Raw genomic sequence first — 8,186 nt, 5'->3', positions numbered from 1 at the left:
GGTGTCTGCACCTGCTCAACATTGCTGGGTGCCACTGATGGACTGCTTCTACTGAAAAGATGTCATCTGTTGATGTCTGCACCTGTTCAACACTGCTGGGTGCCACTGATGGACTGCTTCTACTGAAAAGATGTCACCTATTGATATCTGCACCCGTTCAACATTGCTGGTGCCACTAATGGAACTGCTTATACTGAAATGTGTCACTTGATGGTGTCTGCACCTGCTCAACATTGCTGGGTGCCACTGATGGACTGCTTTTACTGAAAAGATGTCACATGTTGCTGTTTGCACCTGCTCAACATTGCTGGTGCCACTAATGGAAGTGCTTATACTGAAATGGTGTTAGTTGTGGGTGTCTGCACCTGTTCAACATTACTGGGTGCCACTGATGGACTGTTTCTACTGAAAAGATGTTACTTGTGGGTGTCTGCACCTGTTCAACATTACTGGGTGCCACTGATGGACTGCTTTTATTGAAATAATGTTACTTGTTGGTATTTGCACCTGTTGACCATTGCTGGGTGCTACTGCTGGAACTATCAACTACTTGTTTTTTCTAAATCAAAAGCGTTTATGTGAATATTTGTATAAACTGCTTTTTTGTGTATTACTGTTTGTGAAAAGTTATGAGACTCTTACCTGCACATATTCGTCATTGCTGACGCTATTGATTGAACTGTTTAACCACGTAATATTTGTGTAAACTGTTATGTAAAGTCACATGTATGAAAGAATTTGTATTGCTTACTGTATTTTATATATTAGGTTATTGAAAGGTCAGTGCAAAGCCAAAATTTTATCTAGTTATATGATATTTACGCATTAATATTATCTTTTATTTTTGTCTATATTTTTTTGACGAATTTGGTGGTATTTTCACCACCAATGCTGGCAAAAATACCATCAAATTCTAGCCGTGGAGGAAGGGCATATGAAAGGTGGCTACACTGAGCCACAGCGCCAGAGATCGCGCTAGAGAGTATTGTTCCGCCGCCTCCACTGGCAGTGATTATTGAGATGTCGTAGTGGGAGTGCTTGTCGAGGACTCGTAGTAGTCAGTTCCTGTCGAGAGGTCGTGGTGGAGTGTGCTTGTCGAGATGTTGTAATAAGAAGTGTTTGTTCCATGTTTTATACAGTTGTTTGATGGATAGACAGCAGATGGTTCGAATGGAAATACTGTAATGATCAGAGTGCTTTTCGTCAATATATATGAAGGTAAAATATTCCGTGTTTTTTTTCATTATTTCAGTGTCTTAAATAATGTGTCATTACAGGTTCAGTCAACAAAGCACCTGGCTTGTGTTCTTGGATTAGAGTGTAATTCTGGTTTTCTTGCGTAATTATGGTATTTCTATTTTCTTTAATTAATTCAGTATAAATGTTATTTAAAATTTCTTGTGTTATTGAAGAAGAACCGTGCCAGATGCGTACGTTGAGCCACACTTCCACACACAGAACAGTTATACTTGTGCTTTGGTTTCGTAGGTTTTATAGTTGCTGGGGACTTAATTAATTAATTGTGTTAATGAAAATTTCCATTTCATTCTTTGTTGTTGTTCTATGCAGTCAGATAGCGTAATAATACTAGTCAGGGCCAACCGTTTACGAGACTTCGTAATCGGACAGACAGCTACTAAAGCAAAAAATTAAAATTATTTGCATTTTATTTTAATTAAGCCCCCATGCAGTGTTCGTTTTAAATTTTGCTAACAGTAATACAGAGTAAGCGCACCAGTTGCAGTTACAACACGCTACACGATAACTCAAGTTTTGTATACATTCCCTGCTGTTTTAATAAATTTTATAAAGAAAGTTACACTATGAAATAATCTAATATCGTGTTTATAGTAGAGGCCTGAGGTGAGAGATGTACTATGGGGGAAGAAACGGCTTCGTGAAGACCAGGAAGTAAACCACCTCCTTCGCCAGGACGCGGGTTGACAGAGTTGCTGGTGACTGGAAGCGAGTGGCTGACCGCTAGTAAGACATCCCTGGATGAATCTGCTTTTTTTTCGTGTTAGGCACAGAGGTGTGGTCGCTGCTGGAGGAGAGGTGCCGACCCCTGAATGATGTAGTGAGCCACAGAGCATAGCGAGCCGTCAGCAGTTACCCCTCGGTTGCGGCGACAGTGAGCTCCCTCACCCACTGGAGAGAGCAGGACCGCCTTCGCTGCACCCAATTCGTTGCCCTTTCAGACAGTATGTGAGATCTTACGCCTTGGTTCTCAAAATCGAAAAATTGAGCGCTCTCTATTGCTCGTTAAAGCCGATCTAAATCTACATTACTCCTGCATGCATCGTCCGCATGCCACTTTATACTGCGAGGAGGAGGGTACTTTGCACCACTGCCAAGTCATTACCTGACTTGTACCACTCGCCATAGGAGTGAAGGGAAAATAAGTATTGCCTGCTGGGGTGGCCGAGCGGTTCTACGCTGCAGTCTGAAACTGCTCCGCCGCTACGGTCGCAGGTTCGAATCCTGCCTCGGGCTTGGATATGTGTGATGTCTTTAGGTTAGTTAGGTTTAAGTAGTTCTAAGTTCTAGGGGACTGATGACCTCAGTAGTTAGGTCCCATAGTGCTGAGAGCCATTTGAGCCATTTTTTTGAAAATAAGTATTCATCCGAGCGAGCCGTAACACTAGCTAACAGTGAAAATGTAACTGGGGTGTAATAAATCTTTTTTTAACTATACCGACCACGCTGATAACGAAAACGACAGTGAAAAACTCGAATTAAATCTCGCTTCGAAGTAAAACGGGGTGCATATAATTACCGTGCAATTAGCATTCATTGTCAGTCCCTTCCAGTATAGGCTTCGAAATCCAAGTGGTGGCAGACAGAGTGATAAAGTTTCAGGCAACAATAGCTGTGTGTATTTTGTCGCTATTTTTAGCTCCAGCTCGTAGCAACAAGGTCTTAAGTGTACCAAAGTGCCACGCCTCTTCACACAGCATTCTTCTACCGCACGTCCCTGTATTTCGCTCTGTACACTTCAAACGTGTATATTTTCTAATGGAAGCCATCAAACCTATATTCTGGACGGTGAAAATTAAAATCTCCTGTGATGCCTCTCCTGCACTCAATTGGCCGGTTTGACAACCTACACCCCTGTAAAAAACGCACAATTAATACTGGGTGGAATTATTTATAAGTGAGAGAGTAAGAACTATTCAGAAAGTCTGTACTCTTTGTACCCTATTGGCTAATAACTTTCTCCTTTGTGTGACATAAAATTAAGTACAGGGAACATAAAACCAATGAAGATTAGAGAAAGTAAGACAGTACACATTTATTCACTCCTTAGGTCCCAGCATTTTTTCTTTAATCTTTCTAGGGCTTTACACGGCTCGCTTTCCTTTCTGGGAAAGAATCTGTTACCTCATCAATGTTCGTAAAACGTTTTGCTACACGAAAAATGAAAATGTCGTTATCTAGCACTGAAGAAGCTGTTAATACAAATAGTACCGAAGACTGATGTGGATTCTCGATCTTATTACGTCTATTTTGTCACTGTCTGCTAGATTAAACGAAATGGGCCTTTCTAATATTACAGAAATTGTAACAGACACCAAATAAGCGAGTTTGATTTGGCACAAATGGTCATTTTTATCTAACTCATTTACGTAAATAAGAAGACAGAATATAATTCACGAAGTACCAGTATCAAATCCCTACTAGGCATACTACAAGCAAAACGTTTTACGTTAGCAAATAGTTTCACATTCTATGCATACGCTCCATTTTCTCAAGAATGAGATCGAAAAGTAGCAGTACGAAATTTTTATATAAATTTGGAATCATCATATTCTTCCATATAATTTGTGCGATGTCCCTGTTTCTTCTCTTTCCTCGTTCTAACAGACAAGCTCGTCATCACTAATTCTGTAACTAATCCTGCTATTGTCAAAACTTATTCTCAGGTTAACTAAACCAGCCACAATCACCAGTTTAATTATCCCGCGTAGGCGTTATTACGTCTTCGTACAACGCGTTTTCCGCACTATCCCGAGAATAGATCTTAAGCAACTGCTAACCGGAGACTGTACAACTGGCCCTTAGTAGTGTAGTGATCTGGCAAAAATTATCTGTCAATATTTCATTTTCTTGGATACACCGAGACGATTAATATGTAATCTTTCTTACCTGTTATTCCTGTTAGTCATTTATTTCTACTCTGGTTGTATGAATCTATGGATTTCGCTAATAATTATAATAACGGTGATTATTTGCACACCCAGTCAACCACGTAGCGACTGGCATTCACTCGTTCGTGTTTATTCGGCTCAGCTCGTATAGCCTTCCTTTTGTATGCGGGAAGGTTTTTTTATTTCTAGATGCGACGCTGATTCCCCTGGTAGAGCCATCACGTATACTATGCATGCGTTCAGAATCAACTAAGAATGTGTTCAAAAACGTTCACAAAACAACAGGAATGCGTTTCAAATCGTATTCAATTCAAGTATATGAATTTGGCACCCCCTGAAATTGCCACCCGGGCAGACCACTGTTTACCCCCCACCCCCTACCCCCTCACCCTCACCTGGTAGATCGATCCCATTCTTTTAACTCCCTAAGCAGTCATTGTGCTAGTTGGACTGTTGACAGCGCTCTAGAATTCACGAGTGATTCCTTCCGCTGATTACATGTTTTTTGTTTTTGTTTTTTTTAATCATGACTCGGCACAATGCTCGACGGCCCCTGCCTGGTCTTGGTTCAGCTGTGGCTGTTCCTTCCTGTTCCCACTTCACACTCACAACACCAACAGTCTACTTCCGCAGCTTTAGAAGTACTGAAGTGACCCTAATGCGTTTGTTACTCAGGTGTTTACTACTTCTCTACTGACAATACAATACTCCCAGCCTACTTTTATAATGGCAGGCCCACCTCTCGTGATACCTAGTGGTCAATTCCTCATTATATTGCAGTGCACAGATGCTATCGATTAGACAGAGTATTCCAGAGATTCGTACACTATGTGGTCGAAAGTACCCAGACATCTGGCTGAAAATGACTTACAAGTTCGTGGCGCCGTCCATCGGTAATGCTGGAATTCGGTATGGTGTTGGCCCATCCTCAGCCTTGATGACAGCTTTCACTCTCGCAGGCATACGTTCATTCACGCCCTGCTAGATTTCTTGGGCAATGGCAGCCCATTCTTCACCAGGTGCTGCACTGACGAGAGGTATCGATGTCGGTCGATGAGGCCTGACACGAAGTCGGCGTTCCAAAACATCCCAGAGGTGTTCTGTAGGATTCAGGTCAGGACTCGGTGCAAGCTAGTCCATTACAGCGATGTTATTGTCGTGTAACCACTCTTCCACACGCCGTGCATTATGAACCGGTGCTCTATCGTGTTGAAAGATGCAATCACCGTGACCGAATTGCTCTTCAACAGTGGAAAGCAAAAAGAAGCTTAAAACATCAATGTAGGCCTGTGCTGTGATAGTGCCACGCAAAACGACAAGGGATGCAAGCTCCCTGCATCAAAAACACGACGACACCATAACACCACAACCTCCAAATTTTACTGTTGGTACTATACACACTGGCAGATGACGTTCACCGGGCATTCACCATACCCACACCCTGTCATCGGATCGCCACATTGTGTACCGTGATTCGTCACTCCACACAACGTTTTTCCACTGTTCAGTCGTCCAATGTTAATGCTTCTTACACCAATGGATTCGCCGTTTGACATTTATCGGCGTGATGTGTGGCTTATGAGCAGCCGCTCGACCATGAAATCCAAGTTTTTTCACCTCCCGCCTGACTGTCATTGTACATGCAGTGGATCCTGATGCATTATGGAAATTCTGTGTGATGGTCTGGATAGATGTATGCCTATTACACATTACGACCCTCTTCAACTGTGGGCGGTCTCTGTCAGTCGACAGACGAGGTCGGCCTGTACGCTTTTGTGCTACAAGTGTCCATTCACGTTTCCACTTCACTATCACATCGGAAACAGTGGACCTAGCGATGTTTAGGAGTGTGTAAATCTCGCGTACAGATGTATGACACAAATGACACCCAATCACCTGACGACGTTCGACGTTCGTGAGTTCCGCGGAGCGACCCAAACTGCTCTCTCAAGATGTCTGACGACTACTGAGGTCGCTGATATGGAATACCTGGCTGCACAATGCACCTAATATGAAAAACGTATGTTTTTGGGGGTGTCCGGATACTTTTGATAGCATAGTGTATAATTCTGCATATTGTATGAGTTCATAAACGAAGTCAATTTCTCCCGAGAGTATTTCATTTTATTTTTACTCCATTAAAAATGTGTGAGTAAATACGCATGTAGATTCGAGACGGAAAAAATACTTTTAACTGTTCGTTACACCGCTGCAGCGACATGTTGGTCCGTTGGAACATTTTAAAAACTGACAGTACAAGAGATAAAGTACAAGACATTTGAAAGCCATTGTAGTTATCAGAGAGCGTTTCACCAGCGAGTTATGCTTCCAAAGCACTTGCAGCGGACAAGAATAAACATCGTCAGTACACGAGCTTCTCCGTTAATTGCGGCGGCAGGCCAGAAAATTGCCGCCGCTGATGGTCTTATCTGTTTCCCAGCCGTTACAAAGCACGTAGAGCTTCCTTTTCTGTTCTGTTCTGTTCTCTGACACAATACGCCGTAGCAGACACGTCTACACAACAGCTGGTACACTGGCATTCTCTTCAGTTCTCCGCAAGAGAAACCAGCAATTCATCAGAGCAATTCACTCGTTATTTTGTACTCCAATTACCTTTGAAGAGATCTGTTTAACCCATATCCCTACGCAGGTGTTCGAATCTAATTCGTAATGAGTAATAAAGGCAGCTGTATGAAATACACATACAGTATAAATATAGCGAAAATGCTGAAGTGTTACATTTTACCTAATGTTCAAAAGGTGTTAGTGGGAGACGAGAGACGATAGACGAGAGACGATAGCAGTGTAGAAATGGCTACAATTAGGGAGCAGAGTTTAGTGTTTAGCGAAATACACTGGTGTCCAAAATTAAAACAACAAACGGAAATTTTGCAAAGTTGCTTTTATGTTCTCACAAAACAGTGTAAACAGGTGACAGTAAAGTAGAAACAATGTAAAGAATGTAGAAGATAAACAATTGCAACATGCATAGCGATGGACAAAAATGTTCTTCGTCTTCTCCAACTTAAGAAATTGCGCTCACATTCCGACGACTGGGTAATGTGCTCAGTACGGAGTGATCCCACCTGTGGCAGCATTACAGGCCTGACAACCGCGGGACTTGCTGTGAATAATGTCATCAATCTCATGTTGAAGTAATATCGCCCATTCTTCTTGCAGAGCTTCTCGCAAGTCTCCCTAGTGCTTCCCAGGCATAATCTATGGGATTTGAATCGGGAGAGCAAGCAAGACTCACCATGCATGCAATATCTTCCTTTCCCACGAAAACATCAACCACCCAGCCGGCCTGGGTGGCCGAGCGGTTCTAGGCGCTACAGTCTGGAACCGCGTGACCGCTGCGGTCGCAGGTTCGAATCCTGCCTCGGGCATGGACGTGTGTGATGTCCATAGGTTAGTTAGGTTTAAGTAGTTTTAAGTTGTAGGGGACTGATGACCTCAGAAGTTAAGTCCCATAGTCCTCAGAGCCATTTTGAACCATCAACCACCCATTCTCTATGAAGTCGAGCATTATCGTCCATCAATATGAAGTTGGGCCTCGCAACAACCGTATATGCGGCCCCAAGATCTCGTCACGATACCTGAAAGCAATTAAACCTTGCCGATTCATCTGTTCAATTTCATGAGGAGGTTTTCGATTGGTCAACATAATCGCTGCCCACAAAATTGGGGATTCTTCTCGGTATCTTTCCCTTTCCACAGTGTTTGGGTCGCAAAACCGTGTTCCACGTTCCCTCTAGATACGAATCAGTCTACAGTCAGTCTTCAGACCAAATCGGGACTCATCTGCGAAAAGAACATTGGCCCACTGTTCGAACGTCCTGATGGCGTGTTAACGATTCCACTCTATACGTTCCCATATTTGAAGACACGTCAGAGATACACATACAGAATGTCCCCAACAATAAAAGTCACTCTGCCAAAGACTACTGTACACCACGTCCAGTGGATGCTGCAAGGTCTGATGCCAGCTGCCGTGCAGTGCTAAGGCGGTACCGTCATGCCGTTACAGCCTAACAA

General features: G+C 42.9%; 1 non-coding gene across 1 annotated transcript; it reads left to right on the top strand.

The window, feature by feature from the left end:
* Positions 1 to 7,453: 7,453 nt before the first annotated feature.
* Positions 7,454 to 7,537, top strand: Trnas-gga (transfer RNA serine (anticodon GGA)). The gene is given in 2 exon segments: positions 7,454 to 7,493; positions 7,503 to 7,537. It is a non-coding gene; the product is annotated as a tRNA-Ser (tRNA).
* The last annotated feature ends 649 nt before the right edge of the window (positions 7,538 to 8,186 follow it).

This window comes from Schistocerca nitens, chromosome 5, assembly GCF_023898315.1.
Source record: "Schistocerca nitens isolate TAMUIC-IGC-003100 chromosome 5, iqSchNite1.1, whole genome shotgun sequence".
NCBI lineage: Eukaryota > Metazoa > Arthropoda > Insecta > Orthoptera > Acrididae > Schistocerca > Schistocerca nitens.
Note: the sequence above shows the minus strand (reverse complement) of the source record. Positions and strands in the feature narration are given on the sequence as shown.